Source organism: Hyaena hyaena, unplaced genomic scaffold (assembly GCF_003009895.1).
Source record: "Hyaena hyaena isolate Hyena2069 unplaced genomic scaffold, ASM300989v1 scaffold_141, whole genome shotgun sequence".
In the NCBI taxonomy this organism is placed as follows: Eukaryota; Metazoa; Chordata; class Mammalia; order Carnivora; family Hyaenidae; genus Hyaena; species Hyaena hyaena.
Window position 1 is genome coordinate 294,339 of NW_024080773.1, and position 16,106 is coordinate 310,444.

At 39.0% G+C, this 16,106-nt stretch overlaps 1 long non-coding RNA gene across 1 annotated transcript in view; it reads left to right on the forward strand.

Annotated features, from left to right (window-relative positions):
- The first annotated feature begins 472 nt into the window (after window positions 1–472).
- LOC120235965 overlaps window positions 473–16,106 on the forward strand; it is a 50,508-nt gene continuing 34,874 nt past the window's right edge. Inside the window, exon 1 of the long non-coding RNA XR_005529552.1 lies at window positions 473–580. This is a non-coding gene — a long non-coding RNA (uncharacterized LOC120235965). The remainder of the gene's footprint in view (window positions 581–16,106) is intronic.

Below are 16,106 nucleotides of genomic sequence, written 5' to 3' on the forward strand. Positions count from 1 at the left end.
AGTAGTTTGTCTTTGATCCAAGGAAACCCACAATTGAATTAGCAGAGACGATTTCTTTTTTTGCTTTCTTCCCTTTTTCATGCCCTTGGTGGATCTGCAGCTGAGAAAACTGGATCCCTGGGGACATGGGAGGAATCATTCCATTGGCTGTGTCTGCAGCTTCTCTGACCCAAGCCAGGGAAAGTGATAGGGCTGGACCCTTCATCCTGGCCCTGGGCTAAGAGTCTGTCCTTGTTCCAGAGTGGGGAGCTGAACAAAGTGGGCTTCACAGCCAAATGATGAATCAGATTATGCCCAGTCCCTCTCTACCACATGACCCTTACGATACACATTTTGTTTGTGTTCTAGCTCTGCACGGAAGGGTAGGACAGTGTCATCTGGAAGACATTCATTTAAAAAAATAAAAGCCCTCCCAGCTTGGGACTTCTGGTCTAAGTCAGCAGTTGACCTCTACTCTGTGTGGTATCAGGCTTCCAGCAAAAAGCGACCAAGAAGCTGTAAGCTTATACCTGAGCATGTTGGGCTATGAATAACAGATCTCCAAGTACCCACGAGCTCCACCTGAATGCCTGATCCTCTCGTGAGTATCCCCCACGGTTTTTGATTTTTGGTCGGTAGTTTTGCTTCATCTTCTTTCCAAAGGATTTAGAGTGATACATAAAATTCTTGAAATTAATATAAATTAGAAGTGTGTAAAAAAGAGAAAAAAAAAGAGTACTGGTGTATTAAATGAAGTTAGGAATGAGGCTAACTCAAAAATGCCTATCACAGGGTCTTAAAAAGATGCATAACATTTGTCTAGCTTGATAACAGGGAATGGAGAAGGGGACACCTGATGGGTTAGTTTTATCTGATTCGTCATGGTGTTCATCAGCTCATAATTATCTGGAAGAAATGAAAGGAAAATCAGAAGGATCCTCAGGGTCAAAAAAAATTCTGAACTCTTGTTCCGGAGCTCAATAAACTAGGTAATTGACACAGTCTCACCGGTTAACAGATGATTAAATCTGTGACTACTAACTCCAATTATTATTTCAGATCACCATGGCTTTGAAAAAATCAGAAACAAAAGTCAGAACGCCTTTAAAAAAACACTGTTCTGGCAAAGCTGTCACAGACACACCTAGAGCACAGACATTTGCTGACTCCAGGTGGAGGTGAGCCTCTGTCTCAGGAGGCTTCATTGCACCACACGTTGGAATTCGTTCACACAGAAATCTACGAAGGCCTGCACTACTCGAGGGTGAAACCGGGCATATCTGGGCTTAAAATCTGGATGGAGCAATGTGGGAAAACCTGAATAGTTGGGAACATGACTTTTAACTTTCATCATTTGACACAGGACTCACTTCTTTAGACGATGCCACGGGCTTGCCAGGTGAGTTTGCTCTGGAATCCCTGGCCATCCCACCAGGGAACTGATTTTAGACAGTGTTAAGAAACGGCATTTCAACAGCTTCAGAAAATTAGATGCAAATCCTTATATTTCTGAAATTTGTGAATGTGAATAGACATAGAATTCATTGAACTGCCCAACTTGTCAATTAAACTGATCCCATGTTTTATTGACCTTGAATACAGTCATAGAACGAGTAAAAGACTCTTTACCCCGCCAAGAGGTAGAGCTTACCTCCCTCCCCCGCAATCTCACTTCAGAATAGGTTGAACTTAGTGACCCCCTTTCCAAGAATAGAGTATGGGAAAGAAAAAAAGAGTGGGGAAATCTAGCAAACACTGGCTTAACCAAATGATGAAAGTAAACAGCCCCACTCATGTCGTGTGAGTATCATCTACCCCTGACATGATGTGAGGAGAAGGGCATATCACCTGCAATAGATATCCTTCCGCAAATTCTTTAAGCCCAGCCTCACCATGAGATAGCATCAGATAAAACCAGAATGAGGGCATTCTTCAGGGCACCTGGTCAGTCCTCCACAAGAAAACTACAAAAACACTGAGAAATTGTCATGGACCAGAAAGGACTAAATGGAATATAGTAGCCAACATTAGATCTTGGAGCAGAAAGACGATGTTAGTGGAGAGGCTTATGAAACCCTACTAATGTCTGAAGTTTAGTTAAAAATAATATATCAGTGTCAGTGCCTTAGTGTGACAAATGTGCCGTGGGGCATAAGATATTAACAAAGACAAAGCTGGTGAGGGGTGTACAGGAACTTGGTGTTATCTGTGAATATTTCTTTAACTGTAAAACCAATTAAAAGTTAAAAGCTTAAAGAAATATTCTTCAGACATCTATTATTAAAGAGGCTTGTGATCTATTCACTTTGGATAAAGAATGACATCTCTAAATTTAAGAGGGAAAATCAGTGGCAAGAGGAAGAGGATTTTCTAAGTAAGCATAAATCAGCTAAAAAATAAATAAATAAATAAACAAGGCATACCAGCCATGGCAGAAAAAAATTCTTTGGGACTCGATGAATGTGAAAAACGATGTGCTGTAATTCTGCATAAAGATGAAATTCTCCATATTCTTTTATAATTCCTCAGAGATGTGTATTCTCCTTATATTTCCTCCCTTGTAACATGACCTTCTTCCTAATATTAACCACAGAGACTCATCCCCATTATACATAGTCCCCTGAGTCTTTCTTTAGGAAGTTCAAAGGGGACTTTTTTTCCACACCCAAATTATTCTGAGGTATTTTCCTTCTTTCTTCTTCTGGCATGTTTATCTTGTTTTAATCACCTTGCCTCCACCATGAAAAACAACAAATGGTGTCTGACGTCCTGGTCTGTCAAGCTAGCGAGCAGCTCCGGGAAGCTGGGGGCCAGCTGTTTTCAGTCTCTGCCCTGGAAAGGAGAGGGGGACCAGTGCCCCATGGAGGGAGCTGCATCATCGGGCCCATGAAATCCTCTTTCAATGATCTTTTGCTGCCAGAGCAGGGCCAAAGTAAAATGGATTCTACCACATATTTTAAAAAATTTTAAGTGTATTTATTTATTTTGAGAGAGAGAGAGAGAGGAGAGCACAAGCTGGGGAGGGGAAGAGGGACAGAATCTGAAGCAGGTTCCACACGGTCAGCGCAGAACCTGACATGGGGCTCGAACTCACAAACTGTGAGATCATGACCTGAGCCGAGATCAAGAGTCAGACACTTAATTGACTGAGCCACCCGGGCACCCCTCTACCACATTTTCTAAACACTGTCATAGAAGCATTTGAAACAAAATTGACACACATGGACTGGATCTATTCATCCAAACGGAAACAGAACGAAAGAATGAATGATTATAGGGGGAGATACTCATGCTACATTTTTCTACAAGAACATAGGTGCAGGACACTTTCAAAGCTCTTCTCTATAAAATAGAGATGTTTAGGGGGCACCAGAGTGCCTCAGGCAATTGAGTGTCCAGCTCTTGATTTCAACTCAGGTCATGATCTCAGGGTCGTGGGATCGAGCCCTGTGTCAGACTCCATACTGAGCATAGAGTCTGCTTGAGATCCTCAATCCCTCTCTCTCTCTCTCTCTCTATTTCTATCATTCTCCCCCATCCTCTAAAATAAAAAAAAAAAATAGAGATGTTTGGAAATGGAAAGGAAGTACAATCAAGAGCTTTTCTTTTGCAGCACATTACACACTAAAATGTACACAGCGCTGAATTAGTTTGCTGGGGGAGAAATGGAGTACAAGCTTCATAAACCTAAAGGGAGAAATGACACCAATCTCTTATCCTGAGATATGAGATATGTGTTAACTCCTATAATAATACATGTGATACTGTTCTATGAAAATCACATTGACCTCAGGGCACTACTAAGAACTTGTGTCTCTTAAAAAAAAAAAAAAAAACACACAATATTTAAAAGCTTGAGTTTATAGTGGGAAGTTGTCTACTCATTTCCTGCAGGTGGCAGAATTACCCTGGAGGAAATAATGCTATAAAGTATGAGGAAACAAGAGACAAAGCAGAAAAGTAAAAGAAAGTTTGTATCTTTTGGACTTCTTCCAAGTTGGAAAATGCATTACCAATTGTTAACAAAAGTTATTCATGAAATATTTAGTCAGCCATAACCTAGCCTTTATGACCAAAGGCAATTTTTCCTAGCTGCTCAGTAGAAAGGCTGATCTTGTACAGTGCTCTATGATAGCAATGTATTACTGTTCCTATAAGTCAAGGAGAAGAGTTGAAGCTCTAAAAAAGACAGAAAAGAAAAAATAGTTGAGCATTTTCATAGGAGAGTGACCCAAAGCATTCTAAGCTTGTATGCCTGCCTTCTCATTCTGACTGAACATCCGAGTTTTGTTGAAAATTATATTCTTTTTAACTAAGCCTTCAATGAATCAAGTAAGAAGTACAGTAGAAAGTTGTCGCTAGTGGTGTGCTAGTGGATGTTTAACAACCCTCCTCTAGAAGGAGAAAAAAGTGTATCTGTGTGTGTGAACATCAGCTTATTATAAAGTTTTAAATCCAAAAAATAGAAAAAGAATTATATACCATGACCAAGTGGGATTAATCCTAGAAAGTCTGGTTCAGCATTTGAAAACCTAATGCAGCGCATCACATCAACAGACTAACACAGAAAATCACATGGTCAGATCAATAGATGCAGAAAGAGCAGTTGATAAAACCTAACACCCATTCATGATGAAAATTTTCAGGAAACTTGGATTAGAAGGGCAACTTCTCAACTTGAGAAAGGCTACCTTTTTTGGAAAAGCCTGGGGCACCTGGGGGGCTAAGTAGGCTGAGTGTCCAACTCTTGATTTCAGCTCAGGTCATGATCCCAGGGAAGTGAGAATGAGCCCCATGTCAGGCTCTGCACTGAGCATGGAGCCTGCATGAGACTCCTTCTCTTTCACCCTCTGCCACTCTACCAGCTTTCACTCCCACTTTCTCTTCAACAAAATTAAAATGCCTAATAGCTAACATCATACTAGATGGTATAAACCTCTGAAATTTTCAGGTACAATCTTAGAATGTACATTGGGTTTTTAATATTGTAATATTAAATATTGTAATGGAAGTCCTTGCTGATGCAAGAAGGCAAGAAAACAAAGTAAAAGGTACACAGATTTGGTAAGAAGACATAAAACTGTCTTTGTTTGCAGATGGTGTGATAACCTAGGTAGAAAATCCAAAAGCATCAACAACAACGACAACACAAATATTCTGAAACTAAGAAGTGATTATGGAGAAGTTGCAGGACATAAGGTGAATATACAAAAGTTAATGGCTTTTCTATATACCAACAATGAATAGAATTTGAAATTAAAAACGCAACATCATTTATATTAGCAATATTAAATACTTGGGTATAAATCTAACAAAGTATATACGAGATCTATATAAGGAAACCTACAAAACCCTGACTAATAAAATCAAAGAACTAAATAAATGAACATATTCCATGTTCTAGGGTAGGAAGAGAATATATTGTCAAGATGTCAGTGTTTCTCATTTTGATCTATAAATTGCATTTAATCTCAACAAAAATCCCAAAAAGTTTTTTTTAGAGATATCAACAAATTGATTCTAACGTTTATTTGGAGAAGGAAAATACACACTATAGCTGACATGCTATTAAAGGAGAAGAACAAAGTTGAAAGACTACTTGACTTTAAGACTTACTATAAAGCTACAGTAATCATGACAGGATGAGATTGGGAAAAGAACATTCAATTAGATCAATAGAATAGAATAAGGAAAGGGCCAAGAATAGACCTTCATAAATACATCAACTTGTCTGACAAAGGAGAAAAGGCAACACAGTGGAGCCAAGATGGTTTTTCAATAAGTGGTGCGAGAAACAGACATCCACATGCAAAAAAAAAAAAAAAAAAAAAAAAAACACAAGCCTTACACACTTGACAAAATTTAACTCCAAATGGATGATGTACCTAAATGTAAAGTGTAAGACTATAAAATTCCTAGAAGATAACATAAGAGAAAATCTAATTTTTTTAATGTTTTATTTATTTTTGAGAAAGAGACAGAATATTAGTGAAGGAGGGTCAGAGAGAGAGGGAGACACAGAATCTGAAGCAGGCTCCAGGCTCTGAGCTGTCTGCTCAGAGCCCTCAACAAGGCTTAAACTCACAAACCATGAGATCAAGACCTGAGCCAAAGTCGGACGTTTAACCAACTGAGCCTCCTAGGCACCCCGAGAAAATCTAGATGATGTTGGTGTGCTGATTACTTTTTAGGTAGAACACCAAAGGCGCATGATCCATGAAGAAACAATTGATAAGTTGGATTTCATTAAAATTAAAAACTCTGTAAAGACAATATGAAGAAAAGGACAACAGACTGAGAGAAAATATTTGCAAGACACATCTGATAAAGGACTAACCAAAATATACAAAGAACTTACAAAACTCAACAATAAGAAAACAAATAATGTGATTTTTTAAAAAATGAGCCAAAAACCCTAAAAGACGCTTCTCACCAAAGATCTAGAGTTGGTAAATAAGCACATGAGAAATTGCTCCAGGCTATATGTCTTCAGGGGAATGCATTTTAAAACGATGGGATACCACCACATACCCATGAGAATGGCCCGAATCCAGAACACTGACAACACCAAATGCTGGTGAGGGAACTCTCAAACACTGCTGGTAGGAATGCAAAATGGTACAGCCATTGTGGAAGACAAGAAATCTGGGGGTTTCTTATCAAACTAAACATACTCTTACCCTATGATCCAGGAATTGCACTTCTTGATATTTACCCAGAAAGTTGAAAAACTTATGTCCACATAAATACCTGTTCATGGATGTTATGGATTCATAACTGCCAAAACTTGGAAGCAGCCAAGATGTCCTTCAGTAGGTGATGGGTAAATAAACTGTGATCCATCTGGATGATGGGAGTATTATTCAGTGCTTTTAAAAAAATAGCTATTAAGCCTTAGAAAAAAGGAGGAAACTTGAACGCATATATTTTAACTAAGTAAAATAACCCAATCTGAGAAAGCTAGATACCATATGATTCCAACTATATGATATTCTGGGAAAGACAAAACTATGGAGACAGTAAGAAGATCACTGATTACTAGGGGTCCAGATGGGATGCAGGGATGGATAAGTGTAGCACTGAGAATTGTTAGGGTAGTGAACTCACTCTGTGTGGCGTTATAATGATGAATATATGTCATTATATATTTGTCCAAACCTGTAGAATACACACTATCAAGCATGAGCTCTAAGGTAAACTACTGAGCTTGAGTGATTCTGACATGTCATATAGGTTCATTCTTGGTAATAGATGTACTGTTCTGCTAAGCGATGCTGATGCATGGGAAAGACCATGCATGAGTTGGAGCACAGTGTCCAGAGGAAATTCCTACACCTTCCTCTCAATTTTTTTGTGAACCTAAAACTCACCCCCCAAATAGCATCTTTAAAAAATTCAGTGCCAAACACACAAAAATAGAAATGGAGTTAAACTTTAGTCCTTTCAGTTCCATTAGTACTAATAGTTATAAAAGCATTGGAAGCAACTGAATTCGTTGAGTCAATATATTAATTTTCTGAACACATCATCAGAGCTAGTACTTTTGTATTTTCCCCAAATATGATGTAATGCATATATATTCTTGTGTTTCTCCAACACGAAGTGACTTACATTAGTAATCACTAACGTTAAGTGATTTTTACAGGAGTATTTTCCAAAAGCTTTCTTTCAATTTTTAGGATACCTTTACACATTTCGGAAGTTTTCTCTAGCTGGGACATGAAGATCATTCTAGCTCGTCTGAGCTTTGTTTCCTGGCCGGCTCCCTGCACAGTCACATCATGGCGTAGCAAACGTGGATGTCAGTTCTACTCACCACAAGGGAATGTTTCTGAACAAGATTCCTGAGATTCATTCTGATTGGAGATATTCAGGCCACATCCTCACCCTTGATGCTAAGGGTGAATTCTCTTCTGCTGACACATACGGTCAATTGAGGAGAGGTCAACAGATACCAGAATGAAATTCTGAAAACCCTAGGAAAAAAGTGGAACAAAAAACAAAGGTCAGGTAAGAACCAACAAATGCCCATTTGCCCTACTCCGAAATAATTAGTGGATCTCAATTTCAAAAAAAATCAAGTTCAAATTTCTCTGCTTTCAAATTCTGCCACAATTTTGTTCCACCCCCTACTCCTCAACTTTATTTCCAACTAATATCTTTCTAGGAGACAGGCTAGTCTCAACCCCAAGGAACAAAAATGTTTAAACTTGGTTTTGTACTTCATGGTGTCCTCGACATGTAGACGATCTTTTCCTTCTTAATTTCTCCCAACTGTGCTTATCCAGCAAGGCCCAAATCAAAACCCACATTCTGTTTTTCTCCTCACCATGAACAATGACAGTTCAATTCAACTGAACATCTGTGTACTAAGTAGCTAATGGATGGGACAGAGGAAGATTTTTGAGGAGGATGTTGAATTAGAAGTACTTGCAAAGATCTAGATGTAGAAATTGATTAAGAAGGTAGAAAACTGAAGATCTAGAGTTATTTAAAGTGTTGGCAGGAGACACTGACTTTTTTACATAGAAATTGGAAAACAAAAAGCTGCCTAAACTAAGGTAAGACTACAGAGAAAGAAGAGAAGGCCAAATATAGGTACAAGAAGTGAGATATGCAGCGAAGAGTGGTGACTGAGCCCTGTCAGGTAGAGATGGAGAACAGGACAAATCTGGCCACATAAATCATAGGAAACTGTCAATTAAAAAGGAGCATATTCAAAGGTGTCTACTATAGTTGAATCAACTATGATATGAACTTTGATTTGCTAGTTGTTACCACTGTCCGACTGCAGCCTTTATTTCTCCGAGTTCTAATTTGGATAACACAGAATGGACATTGATAAAACTGGCTTATTTTGTCCCAAATCCCGTTAGCCTTGGCAAGAATGAGACAGACCTTCTACTATAAACATAATGATCTCTTCTCTACATGGCCTATGTCAGCTTCCAAAGATGCAGGCACAGAGGAGGCCTGGCACCCCAAGGGAGTCTTCTTCTGCAATGAATTCGGTCCTCCCAACACCCCAGTGGGCATCTCCTTCATCACATACCCATCACTGGAGAATGAACAGTGCCCTTAGTCAGAATTCAATTTACATTCAGTTTAGCATGGAAAGTGGCTCTTCAATCCTTGGTATATTTGGCATGTCCTGTGATTTTCATTGGTCGGGCACATTAATTTATTAATATGTATAATACAATAGCTACTATATCACTTCAAACCAAGTAAACACTTTATTTAGATTTAAAAAAACCCATATCTGATCTCAAACCACCTGATTGCCCCTTACCCCCAGCCCTGCCCAAAAGAAGAAGGCGGATAACGAGGAGAGAAAAACATCCAGGCATTAAAAACATTTTTTCCCTCCCTACCCTGTGAGTCACAAAGCTTGATGTCATAAAAAAGGCACTTTCTCATCCACAGACTGTTATATTACATAATTACAGAGGCAACTGTATTTCCTATTACTGATTTAAACTATTCCCCCAAAGTATCTTTGTCGCAGCACAAGGCTAGCAAGTACCTTTTAAAGGTATTAAAATTATGTCAACTCAACACCTGATTTACCAGGGATACTTATATCTTAAGTGAAAACATTCCCAAAAGTACTTTAGGAAGAAAAAGGCATTCATATTTTCACATCAGGGCTGCCGCTGGCTGGTGGAAGGAGAAAGGAACAAATGGGGCATGAGGGAGCTTTTTTGGCTGATGAAAATATTGTCTTGATTGGTGATGGCACTTACATGACTGTGTAAGTCTGTCAATATTCATAAAAGTGTTCATTTAAAAAGGTGGATTTTGCTATTAGTAACAATAAATTGAGGGGAGGTGAAGATGAAAATAAAATAAAAGGTAAAAGTTTATTCATTTAAAAAAGTATTTCCTGAACCTCTTTGTATAGGGGGGAAAAAGGTAGGAGAGATTTAAGACTCACCAAAATCACTCACTCTGAGGAATTTCTGAATTATAGGATTGTCCTTATGCTGAAAAGTTGGTAAATATATATCTCCTTAGAGACGTGAAAGTACAAAAAACTTGGAATATATAAAATATGGAGATACAACTTCAGAGGTTGAAGGACACAATAATTCTTCAATGCTCAAAATTTGGATTTGACTTTTTTTTTTCAGTCTTTTCACTTAATTCAAATAGGTTCTGGTCACAGGTGTTCTCATTTTAAGGTACTTTAAGATAACTTCCAAGTAGATACTCTGAAATGTCATATAATAATTCACTCAATCCAAAATGTAAAAATTGGTGAAATGATTTAATTCCATTCACTGAATATGAATAACACCTCCTAAGCATGGAAGACAATGTTAGCTGTTTAAACAATGACTGGGAAGATGAGTAAGCTGATTACTGAATTAATGGAAGAAAAAATACACGTAAGACAGAGGCTGTAAGCCAGGCCTGAGCCCACACTCAACAAAAAGGGGTGCTGGGGCTGCTTGACAGCTTGGCTGTCAGAGCCAGAGTTCCACTAGGGGCCGAGGAAGCAGGAAGCACAGCCTGTCCGCAAGTTTGGAAGGAAGACCAGTAGATGGAGGAGGAAGCAGAGGAGAGAGCATCTGTGGTTAGAATTCAAGTGCAGGATGATGATGCATTAAAGTCATCCACATACTGAAGGCAGTATCCAGGGGGAAGGGTTCACTTGTCAAAGAGCTGGGCCACCTCTCTCTCAGACACAAAATACAAATGACCCAGAACAAAATAAACTAGTATTAATGATGTGCGAGAAGGCAGGTGTGCCATGTGATGTACGAGGAGAGCCGGCATGCTCTCAGGAGCTCAGGGCCAGAGTGAGAACTTCAGCAGCACAGAGAACTGAATCGATTACGCCTCCACCCCCATGCATAAATAAAAATCAAAATAATATTAAAAACAAGTTACTTGTAATGAAATTCAACGAAGTTGTGATACTTCCCGTAAAAACGACTTGTGTTGCCTTGCTTGGAAAAGAAATGACGTTCAGTGCCTCTATGTTGCTGGTGCCCCAAGTTCATGTTCAGTCTGTTGCTGGCTGCCCGCTCAGGCTATCTCACCTCAGTGAATGCATACAGTGATGGGCCATTTGCTTGGTCTCCCGGGGATGAATCGAACTAAACAGACTCCTGAGATTCTGGTAATGTAAATGAAAAAGAAAATGCATTAATGAAGTGAGGAATGTTATAAGCAACCCCGCTATTCTAATTTTTAGCCCACTTTCTCCCTTTGCTGTTTAATTCACAGTAGTGGTATCCTTTTCCAGTGCTTAAGAGCCATCTGTCTGCATTTTTGCCTTTATCAGAGAACCTCAGAAACCAGGCACAGGATTAGAAATGTACATAGGGGCATCTGGGTGACTCAGCCGCTTAAGCGTCTGACTCTTGGATTTGGCTCAGGTCATGATCTCACAATTTGCAAGTTCAAGCCCTGCACTGGGCTCTGCGCTTACAGCACAGAGCCTGCTTGGGATTCTCTCTCCATATGTATGTCTCTCTGCCCCTCCCCTGCTTGTGCTCACTCTCTCTCCCCACTCAAAGTGAATAAATCAACTTATAAAAGAAAAGAAAAGAAAAGAAAAGAAAAGTACATAAAGTGAACACAGAAGCAAGCCTTCACATACCAGGAACTGCACCAAGCACTGGGCACGCACTGAAAACTGAAAGAGGTACATTGTGAACCTCATATCTTAGAGCCTACCAGAGGACAGTAACATTAAAATAATAACTATAAAAAGAATTCTGCAAACAGTAGAGGAACTGATTTAGCTGGTGTGGCCACTGGAGGCATCTCTGAGAAAAGCACATTGTAAACTAACATTTCACTACATGGTCTCAAAGTATATTCTTCCCAGCCCTGATGCTACTTAGGAGAAAAATACGAGTGTAGGTGACCAGAAGTTTAGTAGGCTGCAGAATCAATGCAGCAGCTGGTATTTAAAAAATGATGCTTGGTAGCCATGAGGAAGGTGTGTTCTGGGGTCCAACAATTGAGTTGGAAATGCTTGCTGATTGTAAGACCTTGAACTAGTGACTCACCTTGTACTAACACCAGTTTCCTCATCTTGTAAAATAGATGTATCACATACTTTGTACATGATCGTCAAGATGAATCAGGGCAATCTGTGAAATGCAATTAGCACAGTGACGAAGTGGTAAATATTCAATACCTGTTGTCACATTAGGTTTCTTCTCTGGAAATACTATATAGATCTTGCCAACTTTTGCCATCAGGAAGGTGCTCTTTGCATAATAGTCATTGAGACTATTCCTGCTTGTTGACACATTCTTTCTTGAAATACCTTAGTGTCAGATCAAGTTACAGACTTAGGCTTGAAGACATTTCTGTAGTTTAGGTTGACTTCTTCATAAATCGGATACGTACATGAAGACTTTGATAGGTTAAATGTCTCAGAGAGAGGTAGCGTTACATCAGAGATTAAGAGGATGGGTTGCAGACCCCGATGACCTGGGTTAAAAATCCCAGTGTTAACATTTACTAACTTAGTGACCTTGAAGTAAATACTTAAACTTTCTGTGGCCCAGTTTCATTATATATAAAATGAGAATAGTAATAGTACTTGCCACATACTATTGCTATAAGGACTAAATAAGTGTGTTATGCAGAGAGCTTAAAAACCTTGCCTTGCACTTAAACACGGGTATATGCTTTAGGTACTATAATGCTTTCATTAAATCTTCTCAACAACTATATTCGTTATAGACTAATATTTAATGAAATTGTCAGGTCTGTGGAACCTTTAGGTATTCATTATATTTCCAATACTTAGAACAGCATCTACTCAACAAATACTATAAATATAAATAAATATAAAGTAATCAATTAAATTCATGGATGAATGAATGATAGATGAATACCTACATTACAGATAAGAAAATTATAACTGAAAGTGGCTTGATGATTTCTCCAATACATACTGAACGTGTACAGGATCAACCTATGTCCATAGGCCTAACCACACACATTTGTAGTGGAAACATGCAGGGCTCGGCTCAGGGAGAATTGAAGGCAGATCATGGAAATTACCAGTTTGGAGAACTGATATTGGTGGGACTGAAGGATGAAAGGGAGTCCAAACTGATGGAAAATCCTATACTAAAGCGTATTCCAAATCAGAATTTTTAGGATGGTGCTGTGGAATCTGCATTCCTAATACACAGCCTGGTAATTCTGTGTTCTGAATGCTTGGGACATCCTTAGGAGAACATACTCCGAAGGGACTGAAAGGGTGGACACTGAGGTTAGGAAGTGGAAGGCAAGGATGTCAGAAGGCAACCCAGAGTAGAAAATTAAGAGAAGTTACAATTGGGATTTAAGTACTAGTTTCAAAGGGGATCATAAAACATCTCTCCAACGAGAGGGCCAGAAGCATTGCTATTGGAAAAAACTGGTTGAAGTATCTTACGATCTATCAAAAGTATACTTTTGTTACTTGAACTATTGAAAGGGGTTTTTGTGGTTTTTTGTTTTGTTTTGTTTTTCCTTGATTTGGTAGGGATTGGTTGGAAGAAATAGGATGCTGAGATTTTAAAGTGTACTCATGGTATGCGTGTGAGTTTAACTCTCCCTCCATGCTTCTGCACCCTGGGATTGAGGATGGCAGTGTGGCACCTGATTCTGCCCATTAGGAGGATAATTGTCACTGAGCATCTCTAACATACTCACCCGTCCTATGGGCAAAAGTAACAGTGTCGAAGTCTAGCCCTCACAGGGACCTAAGTGTAAGTCATGTGTATGAAGTTAGCAAGTAGTTTTAATACTTATTTCTCAGTTATAATTGGTTATTATAGACATCTGCCTCTGAGGCACCTGGCATCCGACTTCAGCTCAGGTCATGATCTCACGGTTTGAGCCCTGCATCTGGCTCTGTGCTGACAGCTCAGAGCCGGGAATCTGCTTCAGATTCTGTCTGTCTGTCTGTCTGTCTCTCTGCCCCTCCCCCACCCACACTGTCTCTCTCAAAAATAAATATGCATTTAAAAAATTTCTTTAAATTTCATCTGCTTTTAGAGTCACTCCTCTTTATGGTACTATCTTAAAAATCACAAGCGTACGTTTAAAAATAAAGTAGTTATTGCTTCCAAAACATGTATTTCATACTTGTATGATTTTTTAAAAATACTCAGAGTGTTGTTTTGATGTTCCCAAGAAATGAGCATTAAGTTTAGCAATAGTGGGCCCACAAGTTTTCACACATGATCCTAATTTAGTCCTTTTCTTTAGGCTAAAGAGGAAATGCATTTTCAATTAATAATTCAGTGCATTTGTGCATGATTAGATGAATATTTTGGATGCCATCCATAATATAAGAAATGGAAACTATTCTTTAAAACCACTTCATACATACTCAATATGTCTATCAATTACTAAATCTGTTTGCATATGCATCTATCTGTAGATATTTTGGTAATGTTAAGGAATTCTCAGAGACAACTATCACTTTCTTACAAATGCCAAGCCTCTAAAATTGATTTAACAGTGCTTAATAAGGCCACAGTATGTAATGTAGGTATTTACCTACTCTTTCTCCTATTTAATGTCATATTGGTAAGTATTCAAGGATCTCTTATTCTAAAACTTCTTCCGTTGGCTATCTGATGCTTTGTGCTATGCCATCCATCTACTTTTTACCTCCTTCCAACTTTCCAAAGAGCCTCTGGCTACCTCGCTTCCATCTCAACATTTAATGAAGCCGCTCTCTTGAAAGTTATTACCAAATCTAATATTTTTCCCAGTCCTCAATTTTAAAATGAGCCTGTTCTAACAACTTTGCCCTCATTTTATTTCCAGAAAATGGCAACTTTTTAAAGACATTTTCTCAGTCTCCTTTCGTCTTGAAATTTTTATGTTAGGCAACATACTTAACAGAGATAGAAAATAATATAACAGATCTCTCATGAGCACTAAAACAGATGTTAACATTTTGTCATATTAACTTCAGAATTCACCTTTCTAACAGAATAAGAAGAAAATGATTCACAAATAGCCAGAACCCTAAGCAGAACCTTTCCCCCTCATTCTCTTCCCCAAAGGAAGATGCGCATAGTTTTCCACATTTACTACATACGTGCATTCATAAACAATATACACTATGTCTTCATACTTGCATGAATCTTACCAAATTCTTCACCTCTTTCTGCAACTTGTTCTCTACTGATAATATGCTTTTTTTAATTAGCCATGTTTATGCACATAACTGAACTCTATTCCTTGTATCTGCCAAATCAGTCATGATTTATTCATTTCCCTACCACAAGAAATTCATTCTTTCCCTCTTTTTTCGCAATGACAAACAGTCCTGAGACCATTACCTTCGCACATGTCTCTGTGTATAAGAATTTCTCCAGGGTAGGGGCGCCTGGGTGGCTTAGTCGGTTAAGCGTCCGACTTTCACTTAGGTCATGATCTCGCGGTTCGTGGGTTCGAGCCCCGCATCGGGCTCTGTGCTGACTGCCAGCTCGGAGCCTGGAGCCTGTTTCAGAGTCTGTGACTCCCTCTCTCTCTGACCCTCCCCTGCTCACGCTGTCTCTCTCTCTCTCCTAGAAATAAATAAAAAACATTAAAAAAAAAATTAAAAAAAAAAAAAAAAAAGAATTTCTCCAGGGTAGACCCTAAGAAGGAGAACGTCTAACTCAGAGAACCTGTCTTACGTGTTATGAGTTATCATTAAGTTGTTCAGTTAAGTGGATGCACCAGTTCACATTCCCACCAGTTCTCTCCTGCCTCTTCTCTGTGTTCTCTGCACGGCTTGCCATTACCAGATGCACTAACGCGCCCCGATGTGAGGGGCGATGGGATGGATATGACAGACACCTCCTTCTTTGAGTCTTTGTCTTCCTTATTGCCAGTTAGGCTGAGCAGCCTTTCCCGTGTTTATTGGCCATTGGTGTTTATCTCTTGCCATTTACACATTCATAGTCTTTGCCCACTTTCTGTTGGATTGTCTTTTTCTTATTAATATATAAAAGCACTTTACTTTGTATTTTTTGAGAGAGAGTGTGTGCACATGTTAGCAGGGAAGGGGCAGAGAGAAGGGCAGAGAGAGAATCCTAAGCAGGTTCCTCACTGTCAGTGCAGAGCCCAATGTGGGGCTCGAACTCATGACCTAGGCTGAATTC